The sequence below is a fragment of the Staurois parvus genome, unplaced genomic scaffold, assembly GCF_062004578.1.
Source record: "Staurois parvus isolate SC_StPar_1 unplaced genomic scaffold, SC_StPar_1.0 ptg000030l, whole genome shotgun sequence".
In the NCBI taxonomy this organism is placed as follows: domain Eukaryota; kingdom Metazoa; phylum Chordata; class Amphibia; order Anura; family Ranidae; genus Staurois; species Staurois parvus.
Genome location: NW_028317826.1, coordinates 2,230,001 through 2,248,933, shown reverse-complemented (window position 1 = coordinate 2,248,933; position 18,933 = coordinate 2,230,001). Strand labels below are relative to the sequence as shown.

Sequence of the window (18,933 nt, the reverse complement as noted above, 5' to 3'; positions counted from 1 at the left end):
ACCACGGGCCCCACACATAATAGCCCTATTTACTAATGAAATAATTGCAGCCTGACCTCCTAATAGGAACATTCCTTCAAATCAATCATTCTTATCTTAATCTAATTTCTGCCCGGTATGTTTCCTGCACAGACAGGGTGACTAGGTTAATTTTTAATACAAGTGCAGTAGAAATAATCTTGAAAAGTGTTAAAATTGGGTACTAATCATTTTTTCCATCTAAGTGCAAACTCATTGGAGATCTGTTCTACTTTTAGTAGGAACAGATTTCACATTATTGTGGCTACATAGTAGGCTAAGACATTTCTTAAACTCCACTCGAAAGTTTGGGGTTTTTTTTTTCTTTTCAAAAAGAGAGGAGTTTGAACCTCAGTCAGGTTTTTATTGCGGTCTGTGACTCCATTGGGGAGATTTCCTTACATGGGAGTAGAGGCTCAGATGGACAGAAAAGCACAGACAGCAATTAAAACCTCAGAGGTTTAATACAAAAATTGTGTAAATCTTCTAGGAATCTCAGTACTGCTGCCCGGCTGTGCCTTTTCCCTAACAGGCATGATGGAGACCCCCAATAGTACTGGGCATTGTACAGCTGAATCTCGAAAAATTAGAATATCATGCAAAAGATCATTTATTTCAGTAATGCAACTTAAAAGGTGAAACTAATATGAGATACTCATTACATGCAAAGCAAGATAGTTCAAACTGTGATTTGTCATAATTGTGATGATTATGGCTTACAGCTCATGAAAACCCCAAATCCACAATCTCAGAAAATTAGAATATTGTGAAAAGGTGCAATATTCTAGGCTCAGTGTCCCACTCTAATCAGCTAATTAAGCCATAACACCTACAAAGGGTTCCTGAGCCTTTAAATGGTCTCTCAGTCTGGTTCAGTAGGAATCACAATCATGGGAGACTGCTGACTTAACAGTTGTGCAGAAAACCATCATTGACACCCTCCATAAGGAGGGAAAGCCTCAAAAGGTAATTGCAAAAGAAGTTGGATGTTCCCAAAGTGCACAAGCAGCAGGGATGACCGCAGCCTGGAGAGGATTGTCAGGAAAAGGCCATTCAAAAGTGTTGGGGACTTTCACAAGGAGTGGACTGAGGCTGGAGTCAGTGCATCAAGTGCCACCACACACAGACTGATCCTGGACATGGGCTTCAAATGTCGTATTCCTCTTGTCAAGCCGCACCTAAACAACATCAGAAGCCTTACCTGGGCTAAAGAAAAACCGACCTGGTCTGTTGCTCAGTGGTCCAAAGTCCTCTTCTCTGATGAGAGCAACTTTTGCATCTCATTTGGAAACTAAGGACCCGGAGTATGGAGGAAGAATGGAGAGGCACACACTGCAAGATGCTTGAAGTCCAGTCTGAAGTTTCCACAGTCTGTGTTGATTTGGGGAGCCATGTCATTTGCTGGTGTTGGTCCACTGTGCTTCATTAAGTCCAGGGTCAATGCAGCCATCTACCAGGAGATTTTGGAGCACTTCATGCTTCCTTCCGCAGACTAGCTTTATGGGGATGCTGACTTCATTTTCCAGCAGGACTTGGCATCTGCCCACACTGCCAGAAGCACCAAAACCTGGTTCATTGACCTTGGGATTACTGTGCTTGATTGACCAGCAAACTCGCCTGACCTAAACCCCATAGAGGATCTATGGGGCATTGCCAAGAGAAAGATGAGCGACATGAGATGGAACAATGCAGAAGAGCTGAAGGCTGCTATTGAAGCATCCTGGTCTTCCATAACACCTCAGCAGTGCCACAGGCTGATAGCTTCCATGCCACGCCGCATTGAGGCAGTAATTGCTGCAAAAGGAGCACAAACCAAGTACTGAGTACATATGCATGCTTCTACTTTTCAGAGGTCCGATATTGTTCTATGTACAATCCTTGTTTTATCCATTGCATGTAATATTCTAATTTTCTGAGATTGTGACTTTGGGGTTTTCATGAGCTGTAAGCCATAATCATCACAATGATGACAAATCACGGCTTGAACTATCTTGCTTTGCATGTAATGAGTATCTCATATTAGTTTCACCTTTTAAGTTGCATTACTGAAATAAATGAACTTTTGCACGATATTCTAATTTTTCGAGTTTCACCTGTAGTGTCTCTAGCAGTGGCTTGAGTGTTTTTCGTCTCAACAATGTCTGTGCAGCTAAATGTGAGTATATTCATAATGTAACCCTATGTAGAGTGATTCCAGAGGACTTCCTTGATTTTTTTCTTTTTTTCTTTTTCCATTATTACAGCTTTTTCTTTGTAACAGTGAAACCTCACAATTCTATCTCTTGGGAACTCAGAAGATGAAGTTCCCAAAAAGATTCTTCCCAATTTCTGTAGTATTTCCCCATTTTGAAGATATTTTTTTTTTCATTACTTCCTATGCCTTTGACCTAGTCACCTAGAATGGAAGTGATATCTCCTCATTGAAGACAGGGAAAACAAAAACAGACATGTCCTGTCGCTTCCCTGCTATACTAAAAATTGTCTGAAGTTGGGCTTTGAAGTATAACTGAAGGCAAAGCTAGTGTGCATGGAGCCTAAAGCTGCATGATCCAATGCCGAACTGGTCAGTTGAACGACTTCTGTCAAAAGGACTTGTTGGAAAACCTTTGTCAATCAGCAGCTGCAGTCAATTAGCCAAGTAAGGAAAATATTCACAATCTAGCATTAAATGCTGTCGTGACTGAGAAGCTTACACCATTCTTGATGATCCAGACCAATGTTTTAGCATGTGTGGACCGATAACATTCTTGTAAGGAAATGGAAGGGGAATTATCTGCTTATGACAGCTGCATAGACTCACAAATTCCAGTCTTGAAAAGATGAGGCTTTATCGGAGTAAACTGAGCAGGACCTCTACAGGTAGGGGAAATAAATATGTAAAACTCCTGTTGAAGCAGCGTTTTTTAAGCCCTGTGTGCATGGACCCTTTGTGTACATTATGTAAGCATATCGCCTGTGTAATGTTTTGGCATAAAACGTCCATCCCTATCCTTAACAAGTTGGACTGAGACTTCTTAACTGATAAAAACGTTAATTGCTGACCATTTCCAAATTGCTATTCAGGTCATTGTATGACATTGGCAGTTTTTATTCCCCCTAGCCAGGAATGCAAATAATTGTCCCATAAAACTTAAAGCAATACTAAAGGTGTGTGTTTTTTTTTTTTTGTAAAATAAAAAACATGTCTATACTTACCTGCTGTGTTCAGGGGTTTTTCACAGAGCAGCATGGATCCACCTCTACTCGTGTTCCCCCGTAGGCTCTCCTGGCTCCTCCTTTTTGTCAGGTGGCCCCATAGCAAGCAGCTTGTTATGGAGGCACCCACTGCTCCAGGTGTCCATTCACACACGGAGCCATGGATTTCCCTGCCCCCTTCCTCTCCTCATTGGCTGACTAGCTGTGATTAACGAGTAGAAGCCAATAGCTCCCGCTTGCTGTGTTAGCCATGTGATGCACATTGCTGGATCTCGATTGTGCTCAAGTAGGTATTGAGGGGGCTGGGGGCACTTCTGTACACAGAAGGTTTTTTACCTTCATGCATAGAATGTATGAAGGTAAAAAAACCTTGAGTCTTTACAACTGCTTTAAGAGGTTATGATAGGGGCATGAAACTAGGACTTTCTAATTATCTTCTCTCTGTGATATGGCAGTTCCAGAATACACAATGTACACAGAAATTGCTAAGCATATGTGGACAAGAAGACATTTTACTAGCACCTCTGATATATAGTTAGGGCCATATATATTTGGACACAAGCACAATTTTAGATTGTTTTCAGGTATTTACCAAAACATATTCAAGCTATAGTAATATAATGGATATGGGCTGAAAGTGCACACTCTCAGGGTTAATTTGAGGGTATGCACATCCAAATTGGAGGAAGCGTTTACAGCTCTTAAGAGTAGCTATCCCTCCTTTTTTTAAGGGAACAAAAGTAATTGGAAAATTTAATGAAAAGCTGTTTCATAGCCAGGTGTGGGCTACTCCTTTCGTTATTTCTTCCACAATTAAGCAGATAAAAGGTCTGGAGTTGATTCTACAGTCAGGTCCATAAATATTGGGACATCGACACAATTCTAACATTTTTGGCTCTATACACCACCACAATGGATTTGAAATGAAACGAACAAGATGTGCTTTAACTGCAGACTGTCAGCTTTAATTTGAGGGTATTTACATCCAAATCAGGTGAACGGTGTAGGAATTACAACAGTATGCATATGTACCTCCCACTTATTAAGGGACCAAAAGTAATGGGACAGTTGGCTTCTCAGCTGTTCCATGGCCAGGTGTGTGTTATTCCCTCATTATCCCAATTACAGTGAGCAGATAAAAGGTCCAGAGTTCATTTCAAGTGTGCTATTTGCATTTGGAATCTGTTGCTGTCAACTCTCAAGATGAGATCCAAAGAGCTGTCACTATCAGTAAAGCAAGCCATCATTAGGCTGAAAAAACAAAACAAACCCATCAGAGAGATAGCAAAAACATTAGGCGTGGCCAAAACAACTGTTGGGAACATTCTTAAAAAGCATGAACGCATCGGTGAGCTCAGCAACACCAAAAGACCCGGAAGACCACGGAAAACAACTGTGGTGGATGACCAAAGAATTCTTTCCCTGGTGAAGAAAATACCCTTCACAACAGTTGTCCAGATCAAGAACACTCTCCAGGAGGTAGGTGTATGTGTGTCAAAGTCAACAATCAAGAGAAGACTTCACCAGAGTGAATACAAAGGGTTCACCACAAGATGGAAACCATTGGTGAGCCTCAAAAACAGGAAGGCCAGATTAGAGTTTGCCAAACGACATCTAAAAAAGCCTTCACAGCTCTGGAACAACATCCTATGGACAGATGAGACCGAGATCAACTTGTACCAGAGTGATGGGAAGAGAAGAGTATGGAGAAGGAAAGGAACTGCTCATGATCCTAAGCATACCACCTCATCAGTGAAGCATGGTGGTGGTAGTGTCATGGCGTGGGCATGTATGGCTGCCAATGGAACTGCTTCTCTTGTATTTATTGATGATGTGACTGCTGACAAAAGCAGCAGGATGAATTCTGAAGTGTTTTGGGCAATATTATCTGCTCATATTCAGCCAAATGCTTCAGAACTCATTGGACGCCGCTTCACAGTGCAGATGGACAATGACCCAAAGCATACTGCAAAAGCAACCAAAGCGTTTTTTAAGGGAAAGAAGTGGAATGTTATGCAATGGCCAAGTCAATCACCTGACCTGAATCCGATTGAACATGCATTTCACTTGCTGAAGACAAAACTGAAGGGAAAATGTCCCAAGAACAAGCAGGAACTGAAGACAGTTGCAGTAGAGGCCTGGCAGAGCATCACCAGGGATGAAACCCAGCGTCTGGTGATGTCTACGCGTTCCACACTTCAGGCTGTAATTGACTGCAAAGGATTTGCAACCAAGTATTAAAAAGTGAAAGTTTGATTTATGATTATTATTCTGTCCCATTACTTTTGGTTCCTTAACAAGTGGGAGGCACATATGCAAACTGTTGTAATTCCTACACCGTTCACCTGATTTGGATGTAAATACCCTCAAATTAAGGCTGACAGTCTGCAGTTAAAGAACATCTTGTTTGTTTCATTTCAAATCCATTGTGGTGGTGTATAGAGCCAAAAATGTTAGAATTGTGTCTATGTCCCAATATTTATGGACCTAACTGTAAGTGTAGTATTTTTCATTTGGAATCTATTGCTGTTTACCTACATTTTGCGTTCAAAGGGGCTGTCCATGCATGTGAAACAGGTCATTGTAAGGCTTAAAAAATGTCAGTTTGTTATTCACAGTGCTTCTCAAACTAATGCCTTTTTTTTTTTTTTTTTTTTTCTTTTAGCAATTTGTAATTTCATTTAAGGCCCATTTACACTTGTGTGCTGCATTTAACCACTTGAGTACCAGGCATTTTTATCCCCTTCCTTCCCAGGCCAATTTTCAGGTTTCAGCGCTCACACTTTGAATAACAATTGCGTGGTTATGCGACGCTGTACCCAAACTTTTTTGTCATTTTTATCATTTACACACACACACACACACCTGTCATATGACCTGCTGTGATTGGTCACAGCAGGTCACATGGTACTGGCAACAGGCCGGTACACGCATCTGTCATTGGCTGTGTCTGAGGTACACAGCCAGTGACTGATCTTGCCACAGCATGGTCCCATGGGCATGCGCAAGTCGCGATACGGGGAGGACGTCATGATGCCCACCCGGATTGACGAGAGTCCCGCCTGGCCAATAGGCAAATGATGGGCAGGTGGTTAAGGTATGTTTGTTAAAGCGGAACTTTATTCATAACTTGATAAATTATGGAACATACAGTACATGCCACATTATTAATTATGCCATCAAAATTAGTGTGAGCTGTATATTGCCTCCAACATTGGTCCTGTTTCTTCTTGCTGGAGGCTGCCATTTTGCTGAAGCCAGACCCCCCTGAGCAGCAGAAAATCTTTAGGCTGTCACTAGATTGGCCTCTACATTTTGGGCACAGTGCAAAAAAAAAAAAGAGCAACTGAGCACATGCAGAGCAGGATATTACTGGATTTTAAACGGTATAGGCACTTATTTTTAACGCACCGAGAAAAGGGACTACTATTTTTAGCAATGCAGCACACCACAAAGTGATGGTAATGCTTTACTGTGTGATGCGCTGCAACCAGTTGTGTTAAGATTTATTGTGGTAATGTGATTGTGTTACTGCAAAGTAACAGTGTGAATCTGGCTTTGGGGTTTACATCTACTTTAAAGGACATACAGTCATGGCTAAAAATATTGGCGCCCCTGCATTTCTGTCATAATACACCACTTTGCCCAGAAAGTTGTTGCAAATGTTTATGCTTTCTTATGTTTGTGTCATACCAATACAAACAAAAGTAATAAAGTGGAGAAACAAAAGTCAAATCTGCCACATTCGACGCAAAACCCCAAAAATGGATTGGACAAAATTGGCTCCCTCAATTTAATATTTGGTAACACCCCCCTTGAAAAAAATAACTGAAATCAGTCACTTCCTGTAACCATCAATGAGTTCCTTCCACCTCTCTACTGGAATTTTGGACCACTCTTCTTTCACCAACTGCTCCAGGTCTCTCCGATTGGAAGGGTTCCTTTTCCCAACTGCTGTTTTGAGATCTCTCCACAGATGTTCTATGGGACTGAGAGCTGTACTCATGCTGGCCAGTTCAGTACTCTCCAGCGCTTTGTCTGAAACCATTTCTGGGTGCTTAATCAATACAAAAAAAGAAAATACATGAGAATGCCTAAACATTTGTAATTGCAACAATTTTCTGGGCGAAGTGGTGCATTATCTGACAGAAATGCAGGAGTGCCAATATTTTTGGCCATGACTGTAGGAACCAAAAGATAACCTGTCAGCATTTACTCATCTAAAATGTTTGGATGGACAGGAGCCTTTAAATATTTTTAGTTCCATTTTCCTGTGTACATGTAACCCGGTCTGTTACTAATGTTCTGTATTGTGCCTGGTATGTGCGACTTGTATTGTCCTGTGGTATACAGCGTGGTAGAGAGACATTCCATTATTGACTTAATATGTAATCATATTTTATTTCTGCCTTCTCATGAGTTTCACGTGGTCAACTAAGAGCTGCTTGTTGACAAATAAGTTGTACATTACTGCTGTATAGTGTCTCTTAGGGCATATACAATTCATGTACAGTGATGTCGTCATGGTACAGCACGGCATACTTAGCATGCATAGGAGAAGGTGAACCTTATCCCAGCCTCTTCAATAGGACATTGATTAATTACACGTTTCATATGTCGCCCCATCCCTAGCAATTGTTTCTTATGGAAGTTGTCAGCAGCAAACCAAAGCAAATATTTCCTCCTTTGCCTTATGAGCCAGAGGGACCTACAATACATTGCTTTTCTTATTTGCAACGCTACAGAGAGGTATACATCAGAAGAGCCACAACAGCTTGCAGTCTTGTATATTCCTTTATCTGTATTCCTGAGTTTCCACAGGTGTCTACGTGTTGTCTGCAGGGAAGCCTTTGCCGTGTCAAAGGCCCTGTGCTTGCTGAACCCTGAACTCTCTCCCTGGACTGGTATATAAACGGTCATAAAATGTGTGCTTTTCTATGTCAAAGACTTCCCTTGTGTGCTTGGGGTGGTTTAATTTTCAAATAAGTGGGACCTGTATTGTAGAAGTTTGTGCCCAAAAAAAGGCAAGCAAACCGCAAAGGACTAGTCACCTAAGGTCTTAGGTGAGGTCTAAGGTCGATAATCTTTTCCCTGTTGTAGACTTACCATGCTTGTTCTGCACCATGTCTTTGAGTAGATGCATCAGTCTTGGTAGTGGTTTTGCCTTCTCATGTCAAAGGTGTGTTGCTGATGCCTGGTGGGGGAATGATCAATAAAAATAGCAAGTGTGGTGGGGGAATCTCAGAATGAAGCAAAAGTAGGGTGATCCTTGCACTGCAACTCCTAAGGAACAATTTCCTCTCCAGCAAGGAGAGCAATTAGCAGTGTATCACCAAGGCTTATTCCAGATCTCATTAGAATGGCGGTGAGAGGCTGCAGTGTCTTGGATCACAAATGGCAAACACATGGCCCACCAGACAATTGCATATGCCCCTCGCACCTCTTCTGCGGCTGCGGCGCCCCCATCTCCACTCTTACCTTGTGCTGCAGTCAGCAGCAGAGAGGAGGGCAGAACACCACACGATCCTGCGCCTCTCTGTGCAGCTGCAGCACCCCTCATCTCCACCTCCCCTGTCCTCATCATTCAGCAGACTTCGGTAGCTGTCTCCACCCCTCCCCTGCTCCAGGTCCTGCACTTTCTGCTTTCCCACTTCCCCCTAGCTTGCACATGCTACAGGAGGGGGTGGCACTCTTGACATCTGTTGGTGGGGCACATGACCTCTGTTGCAAGGTGTCTGGGGGGGGGGGGCTGCTCTGGACATCTAGTCTTATAGATACAACTGACCCTTTGAGGGTCTGGGGAACCATAATGCTGATGAGGCCCACAATGAAATTGATTTTGACACCCTATCTTAGATGATCCCATACTGGAGATATACATCTATGAGCCTCAAGATACACACACTCACTGTAGCTATTTTTATTAGGAATTACAGACTTAAGGTAGGTTTTTAAATAGCATTGTTGAGGTACAATAAACTTTTGTAGATGTTTTCCTAACCGAAAACTTTTTACTTTTTTAGTTCAGGTCCACTTTGGTGGACCTGTACTGTAGGTGTCCACTTGGTCACCTACAGTACACACTGCATGGAAATGCTATTTTTTTTAGTAAATATAAACTACTAAATACCTTTTCTGATCAGCAGTTGGAGCAGTCTTGTGACTTCTATCAGTGTCCAGCTGAGCACTGGTTAAGGTAGGAAGAGTTTTCTTTCTGCTCTAGGAGGATGCGGAACCCATGACCGCTGTCTGGACAGTGCTGATTGGCCCAGTGCTGACTACATGCACTCTCCCAAGAAAAAATACAATACAATACACATCAAAACTGAGCATGTGCAGAGTGTCTCCATTTGTCTTTATCAGGAGATAAGTGGGGGCACTAGAAAAAGGAGAGGATCAGAGAAGTCCGGATCAAACCGCATTTTTAAACAATGCAGAGGATTGACCCCTTAGGTTCTACAATGAGTATAACAAGCATGCTTTACTGCATATACAGACTGATTTTACTGTTGTGGGTTTAGTAACAGTTTAATAATCAAAAGCCGTAAGTCTGTCTTATATAGTCATTTTTACCTTCATATAGCGCATACACTTTTGCATAACGTGTTATACTGCGCTTTAGACTTTTCACGATTTTTGACCTTATGGAGCTAAAGTGTCTCTTTTTTTTTTTTTACCTTAATCCTAAACATGCACTCAAAGTAAAGCTGGTTGGAGCCAATGCTTGCAGGAGCTGACTTTCCAGTATCTAACCCTTCAAATCTTTTACAAGCCTGAAGATGACATCATAAGGAGTAATAAAAGCTATTACAGGAACCAATGTAAAATAAAAATTAATTCGGGAACATGCTCGAAAGGGGGAAGGAGGTTTTAGCATAAAATCGGGTAATACTTCAACATACACTTTAAAACTTTAAATCCAGTCAGCAGTGGAACCCCACCAATCATAAGCAAAAGTTCCTTTCAATGTATTTTAACTACCCTTTTTTCACCTGTCATCAAATGGCATAGTTCTTGCCTTACATTCTCTAAGCGGTCGAGCCCACAGTCCTCCCTCTCCCTTGGCTTCTTGTTCACAGTAACTCCGCTCTAATATGCATGCTATGCTGTTGGTGGGTGGAGTCAAGTGCTGTGTATTTTGGATGAACCACTCCTTAAGCCTGTCTGGGTCCAGACTGTCCGAGACGCGCTTCCATCCTGTGACTGTACAGTGAAAGGAGCAGCAGCACAGTGATGAGCTCATCTCTTGTCACTCTGTTTTCCCTTCCAATCTGCATGTTTTGTCTGCACATGAACTGATTGGCTCCTTGTGCTGCTTCTTACACTCATACTCATCTTTGCTATACAGGGACTGCAAGAGGTTGATTACAAATGGAGAAACAGAAAAAGGGCGCACCGACCTAGTGCATTATCGTTTAAAATAATTTAATTGAAGAAACGAAATAGGTATCATACTCACAATGGACATAACACAGGCATGTCAAACTGAACAAGATGTATGATCCAAACAACATCTGAGTCCATACGATGGAACCGTGGATGACCAACTGGCTAACGCGTTTCGAGGACACAACCTCTTCCTCAGAGCCAACCGCTGATACCAGATCAAATTCAGGTACTTACAATGTGTGCTGGTGCCTTCGGTTTTCCCCGATGCTGTCACATACTATAGAACCTGAAAATGAGTCCGTAGTCCTGTTAGCTCCAGTAAGTCCATTTGGAGCTTATACAGGGTCTCTTGTCCTATGAGCCAAATGGATTGGCGAGGTATTATGTGCTGCTGTGGGTTACCATTTTGCTTTTTTCTGCATGGGCAAAGGAAAGGGGCCACTTTAAACCTGCAAAAGTGTGTTTTTAAAGGCACTTATCTGTTTCAGATTTTTTCTCCTCATTCCCAATCTATTTTTTTGTTAAAAAAAATTAAAAATAAAAAAAACCCCAAATGGCATACGTCACAAGAAGTTAAAGAAGCATTAAATATGGAAAAGATTATTTAACAGATGGAAAAGCCTTATTTTCTGTATTCTGCCTGATCCATAGCCAGTAAAGTGAAGTTAAAATAAAGCTCCCCAACTAAACTTTCAATGTCGGTATTGTGTTTTCTCAGCAGCTTAGTGGTCATTATTAGTATGTATCTCTGGGCCGCACAATTTTTTTCATTCCCTGTGGACTAATTAGATTGCAAAACATGAGAGGAGCCAAAAAGGAAAAAAAAAAAGTTCTCTGAAACAGGAGAAAATGTAGCAGGCTGCCCGTTTCATAACTTTTTATTGTATGAAATGGAGTGCGGAGCTGCTGCTTTAATGGCCTGTCTTGAGTTTGCCTTAGGGAATTTTCTAAAATGCAACAATTGAATCCAGATCTAAAAATCGCTGATAGCTTAATTTAGCTCACTCAATTAGCTTGTGAGTTGCGTTCGTTTGCAAAACAAACCCCCTTTCTTTCCTCTATTAAGGCTGCTTGTGAGCAGAGTTAAATCTGATGGTTGATTTGCAGAACTGTTTTGTTCATGCTGCTTTTAAGTCTGAACACCTGCGTTCCACGAGTTCCTAAAATCTTTACAGGAAGTTGAAGAATAAGTGCTCCATTATGATAAGTATTAACTGTTATGATGTCTTATATGTGGTTAATTCAATACTAAGAGCACTACCATGATTTCAACATCGCACATGGCTTAAAGCAGAACTCCAAGCCAAAATAAAAAATGAAACCTTGAAAGCAGTTACAGTATGTAGTTATTAGGCCTTATTCACTCAACCACAGAGGGCTGTACGCCGTCAAGAAGGAACGTATTTCTCTGTCCTGTAGTCACAGGTGTTTGCCGGCAGTCAGTTTGAACCAAAGACAGGCAGACAGATGCCGTGGTTGTATGCCTCTAACTACACTTTTGAGCAGAAACAGATGACCACCCCTGGATTCAGGTGTGTTAGGACCATGTAGCCACCCAGATGTGGGGGTACAAGCATACAGCTGCAACGTCTGTTAGCCTGTCATTGATTTGTACAAGCTGTTTGCTGTGGCTGTATGTAGTGGTGTGTTTATGTTTTGTGCTGCTCTAGGCATTTAAACTTGGTGCCGTCCCCCCCCAAAAACACCCCTAAGAGCGAGCCTTCCATTACCACCCCCCATACTACGGCCGCCCCCCCCGGAGAGAGAGAGACACACTGATCTGCACAGCTCCAGAAACGACAGTCTGAGCTCTGCATACACCTTCACTTTCACGCAGCCTCTCTCGGATCCCACCTGGTCCCCATGCCACGTGTGTCCCATCTTCCAGGGGGAGCGCTGCCCCTTGACAAATGCCGCCCTAGGCAAATGCCTTGTTTGCCTTGTGGTAAATACACCCCTGGCTGTATGCAACCATCTGTGACTCCTGGGCTCCTCCTGAGTGGTGCATGGCACTCTCTATAATATCCATTTTTAAATGCAAGTACCTGAGTTTGTTTTGAGACCAGCCTCTAGTAGTGCTCTGTACAGCAGCACAAAGTGCCAGTCAAGTTTTTCCTTCAATGTGAATACACAAAGAAGAAATGTGCTGTGGGGGAGAGAGCGCAGAGTAGGCAGTGACAACCTTACCAATCTCAGCTACTCTTTCAAGCTCCAATGGCAGGCCTAGAAGAGTATTGAGGGAGCTCTAGTTGCACTGCATACCTACAGCATAGAATTGTCCGTTCTGGGTCATGTTAAGAGAAGTATAACCAAAGCTTTTTTTTGTCCTACTTCTCTTATGGGTCACAGGTGTACACTTATTTCTGCACTCCAGTGACCGAGTCATCCAGCAGCGAGCTAAAGCCTGCTTTCTGCTGTCGTCACAGTGCTGATCCAGGCTCTGGAGGATCCAGACAATGTCAGAATCCACCCAGATGTCTGGTTGACAGCTGACTCAAGCTTTCAGCACTTGACTGAGAGCCAAAGTCATCTCCTTCCACTCCAGCACCAGCCCAGCCCTCTTGTGAGCGCTGGAGGGGTAGAACAGAGAGCGGGGACTGGGGGTAACTGTTTTCAGCAGTCATGTGATCACTCAGTTCCCAGGCTTAAAGCCAGCAAGGACAGCTGCAGCATCACACCAATGCTGAAGCATAGAGACAGTGTGTGTATGTTTGTTTTTCTTTAAACGCAAACTTCTCCTTTAATTTCCAGGCTGGATGCTCAAAAATACAAATCCTTTTGCAAGGTAAAAAAGTATGCATATACGTTTTACAGCAGTGCATTTAGCGATTTGCCTTGAGTTTAGAGTTAAATGGATGCTATAGTTGGTTTTGCATCCTGAGATGCCATATAGGTGGCTTTGAATAGCTTGCAGGCACCTGTATTACATTATTAAACCTTTGTTCTACTATGAGAACCAAGAAGTTGATTTCAGAGATCTGGGGGGGGCAGGGGCTTCAGGAGTGATCTTTAGAAAATCCTAGTTGCCAGGCTGTTTTGCTAATCTGTGGCTTCAGTACTTTGTCAATGACCTTGACCAAGTATGTGTACAGCAGGATCTCTGACTCCACTGTGTATTAATTGCTTTGTCCTTTTGGGTCAGTGATTTAGAAAGTATTAAAGCCCAAGAGATAGCCAGGCAACCCATTTCCTTTATGAACTTGGACTCAACAATGGCCTGCTGTCAGTTGAGAGATGGACAAGTTGAACTTTTCCTAACATAACCTGACAACAATTTGAGCAACCCGCAATTACATTTTTTGTCTGCGTTCTTGTCTTTGGCTTTAGTCTGAAGTCTAATTATAACCATTCATTTTTGCACTTTACAGAACTAAATTTGAATCCCATGAAATAAAGACTTGTTTTGATCTGCAACTCCAATTTCTCACTTTCTGACAGCACTCAAACTAACCTAAAGTGCAGCATTCTTCTCTATTTAAATCTAAATTTGTTAACATAAATCAGTCATAATCTTTGAAATTCTTTTTTGTTTCCTGCTAAAACAAAAGCCAGTTGCTTGGGATGCTGGTTTTGGTAATAGCTTCAGACACATGGACCTCCTATCAAGTTTATCATATGCTGGTATCCTACAGTTCTAGTGTGGCCAGACTCAAGCTACACAGAGGAAACCAGACTAAAACCCAGGTGGAAAAAGAGACCAGAAAACATACTAAATACGTCAACCTATACACAACTTGGTGGACTTGAGTGTTAAATAGAAACTACTGTGAAAAGAGAAGGGGAATTGGGTATAGGAGAGAAAAAAAATTTGAGGGCAGAACGGGTAGCAGGTTCATGGAGTAACAGATTGCGTGTACAAGCACACTGGTGCTAAATATCCTCCCAGCAGCTGGCAATGGGTGATGACTAATTGCTGGTTCCTCCTGGGAAACTGCTGCTGCATTCTGGGACTACACCATTCCAGTTTAGGGACTACAGCCTGGAGAATGTTCTACCTGCTGGACTTGCCAGTCACCGCTAGAGGGAACCAAAAAGACCAGACATGGACTTTGTATTGGGGTGTGTGGGGGAAAAAAAATAAAAAATAAAAAAAAAATAAAAATAATATATATATATATATATATATATATATATATATATACACATACATACAGTGGATATAAAAAGTCTACACATCCCTGTTAAAATGTCAGGTTTCTGTGATGTAAAAAAATGAGACTAAGATAAATCATTTTAGAACTTTTTCCACCTTTAATGTGACCTATAAACTGTAAAACTCAGTTGAAGAACAAGCTAAAATCTTTTAAGGGGGGGAGTAAACAAAACCCTTAATGCGGTTGCATAAGTGTACACACCCTCTTATAACTGGGGATGAGAATTAAGTAATCACATTCAAAATCATGTTAAATAGGAGTCAGTACACACCTGTCAGTACACACCATTTAACGTGCCTCTGATTAACCCCAAATAAAGTTCAGCTGTTCTAGTAGGTCTTCCCTGACATTTTCTTAGTTGAATCCTACAGCAAGAGCCATGGTCTGCAGAGAGCTTTCAATGCATCAGAGAAATCTCATTGTTAAAAGGTATCAGGAGAAGGGTGCAAAAGAATGTCCAAGGCATTAGATATACCATGGAACACAGTGAAGACATTCATCATCAAGTGAAGAAAATATGGCGCAACATGGACATTACCAAGAACTGGAGTCCCTCCAAAATTGATGAAAAGACAAAAAGAAAATTGGTCTGGGAGGTTGCCAAGGAGGCCTACGGCAACATTAGACGAGCTGCAGGAATATCGGGCAAGTTCTGGATGTGTGGATGTTTTTACATCACAGAAAATGACCTTTTAACAAGGGTGTTTAGACTTTTTCTATCCAGTGTGTGTGCGCGTGTGTATACAGTATGTGTGTATGTATATATATATGTGTGTGTGTATATGTATATATGTGTGTGTGTGTGTGTGTATATATATATATATATATATATATATATATATGTATATATATATGTATATATATATATATATATATATATATATATATATATGTATATATAATCTTTATCAGCTGTGCTGGGATCCATATAATGCTCTGTTCCTGACACCTAACATTTAGTCTAGTGCCTCTGGCTGGGCTTGGCATAGGTAATGCTGGGCTTATTTTCACGCCGAGCACAAAGCAATAGAAGCACATGAAAAGCAAACAACTAAAAATATACTTTGAGTTGGAAATTTTCACATAATGTAATTCTAGTTTGCTTATAGCTCTTTCATTTAGGTTTTATGCTAGGGCTGCCATCATTATATGCGGATGTGGGAGTTTGTGTTTTAGAGAATGTCTGCAGTTCTTATCGCAGCAGTAGATGTTGTACTCCCGCGAAGGAACACAAAGAGCAAGTCAAGTTGCTCAGTTTATAATCGGCAAAAGGAAGGGAAATTTACTGCAAAGGCAGGATATTTCTCCCCGTTCTCAAGTCTTCCAGGTAGCAGAACAAATATAATTCAAAGGTTCACGTCAGCCAAAAGTGATATTACAGTTATAGATGGAGAAAGTCATCTGGTGGCTTTTTGTCTGGTCTCCAGTTGTGAGGTGGATAAAATAATAAAATAAATTCAGTCAGTAATCCAAAACCTACCGTGGTACACCTTGTAAAAGCCATGTTGGATGTGATAACTGGAAACTGTTGCAAAGCACTCACCTGCAGATATACATTTTTATTTACTGTAAACTTTATTTTTTTGGTTATAGTTACCTTTAACATTTCAGGCTGTGAATTCTATAGTTTCTAAAATAGACAAATAATCCAAATGTCATGCCTTTGCATTTTTGGCAGTGGATGTTCTGTACCCCATTTGTATGCAGAATGACCTGAGGCATCTTTTTCATGCTTGTGTAACAATTTCATTGATTTTCCCAGAGGATTGCACAGAAGTAGTAATCAAGTTAGAGGCATTCCCTGCAAAAGGAACCTTATTATTGCTGAGATGCTTTCTAAGCCTGTTTATTGCTGATGGGATATTGAAAGCAGATCCTCCTGGCCATTTGAGAAGGGTTGTGGTGAGGTAAAACACCAGTTTATTCAGAATGAGTAGAGTATGAATCTGGAATAAAATGAGCCAAAATCGTTGCAATGTTTATGGTTCACCAACAGGGCCCCCACCCCCTGTGCACAAAAATCTGCAGCTTTTTGAAATTATAATGTCATTAATATTTGCTGAGGCAGTTTCTGTTGTAGGTTGACAAACCTCCAACTGTGCTCCTGCACTGTCACTATTACATGTACCTCTGCTGGTGACAACAAGTGGCTCTACCAACACACATTAGTCAAACTCCGTTCACTGCTGTCACCAGCAGAGAGGAATCTGGTCCAGAGCAATGATGTGTAGCACTGGCTAATTAGTGGCTAAATGGTTAGCACGTTTGCCTGGCAGTACTAGGGTGGTTCGAATCCAAGCCACAGCACCACCTGCCTGGAGTTTGAATGGTCTCCCTTTGCCTGCATGGGTTTCCTCCAGGTGCTCGGGTTTCCTCCCACACCCCAAACACATGCTGGGAGAGGTTAATTGGCTCTTGCCTAAAATTGGCCCTAGTATATGAATGTGAGTTGGGGACCTTAGATTGTACGCTTTTTGAGGGTTATGGACTGATGTGAATGTTCATAATATATATATATATATATATATATATAATATATATAACCTTAATACTAAGCCTACAGCAAGTGCATGTAGACAGAAAGCTAATGGCAGCCTGTGGAGATCAACAGCACAGAAAACATATGAAAATGGTTTAAAAGTTTTTATATCTACACACATTTTCTCTCCCCTCTCAGCATAAGTACACCCCTTTTGAAAATGTAAATGCATATAAAGCGTCTAAACGCTGCTAAACCATCTTTAAAGCAGAAACATCTAAAACGCAGAAAAAAGTGATCTGGAAAGCATAAAAGTTGTTTATACTGCCCAGATTAGCTGTTCTCAATGCAGGAGAAGTTAAAGGAATTCCAGGCATGATATATTTGATATAGTTACATTGGACCAATATAACTATATACCATACATGGCCAATGCCCTTGGAAGCTGGAAATCACTGAAGCAGATACAGCTACAGTGTTCAGCATATATGAATACACCCCTTTTGAAAAGTAAGATTTCCAACAATTTCCAAAATTTTGACAAAACTGCATTTTATAGAATATTTGTTTAGCGAATTACATGAAAGTAAGGTTAATATAACTTGGATTACAAAATCTTCAGTCTTACTCAGATTAGTTGATGCAAAAATGAATATACCCCACAACAAAAACTACTACATCTAGTATTTTGTATGACCTCTATGATTTGTAAGGACAGCACCAAGTCTTCTAGGCATGGAATGAACAAGTTGGCGACTTATTACAATATCTATCTTTTTCTATTCTGAGTCTGGATGCTGGATGGAGTGTGATGTTAAATTTGTCTCTTCAGAATTCCCCATAGGTGTTCGATTGGGTTCAGATCAGGAGACATACTTGGCCACTGAATCACTTTCACCCTGTTGTTCTTCAGAAATGCAACAGTGGCCTTAGATGTGTGTTTTGGATCATTGTCATGTTGGAAAAGTGCATGACGACCAAGGGCATGGAGTGATGGTAGCATCTTCTCTTTCAGTATAGAGCAGTACATCTGTGAATTCATGATACCATCAATGAAATGCAGCTCCCCGACACCAGCAGCACTCATGCAGCCCCACACAAGGACACTGCTACCACCATTTGTCACTGTAGGCACCATACATTTGTCTTTGTACTCCTCACCTTTGCGAAGCCGTACAATTTTGAAGCCATCAATTCCAAAAACATTTTATCTTGATCTTATCACTCCAGACTATAGAGTCCCAGTAGTCCTCTTCTTTTTAGCATGAGCCCCGGCAAATTCTAGGCTGTCCTTTTTGTGCATGGGCCTTCGTGGACGACACCCATGCATGCCGTTCCTCTGCAGTGTACACCACATTTTGCTTGTTTAACTAACTGCAGTGAACTTGCATGGCGGTTTTCTTCAACCCTTCTTGTCAGAAGTTGCTCCTATTGAGGTGTTAACTTTCGCAGACAGCCTAAATGTTTCTGAGATGGTTGCAGTTCCATCTTTGGTAAATTTTTGTATTGCTTTTTAAATTCATATTCATTTAATTTTATTATATTAATTTAAAAGTTTTATATAATACAATTGTATATATAAAAAATATATATTTTTAATACTGTGCCAAATTACGTCCCATTGACTTCGGGGCAAAATCACACATATATGTATTTATGTATGTGTGTGTGTATTTAAACTGAAGGAGTTGTTTTACT

The 18,933-nt window shown here is 41.2% G+C and overlaps 1 protein-coding gene across 1 annotated transcript in view; it reads left to right on the top strand.

The window, feature by feature from the left end:
- The window catches only part of EIF3H (eukaryotic translation initiation factor 3 subunit H), a 230,832-nt gene that overhangs the window by 101,285 nt on the left and 110,614 nt on the right, over window positions 1–18,933 (top strand). The window lies entirely within an intron of this gene.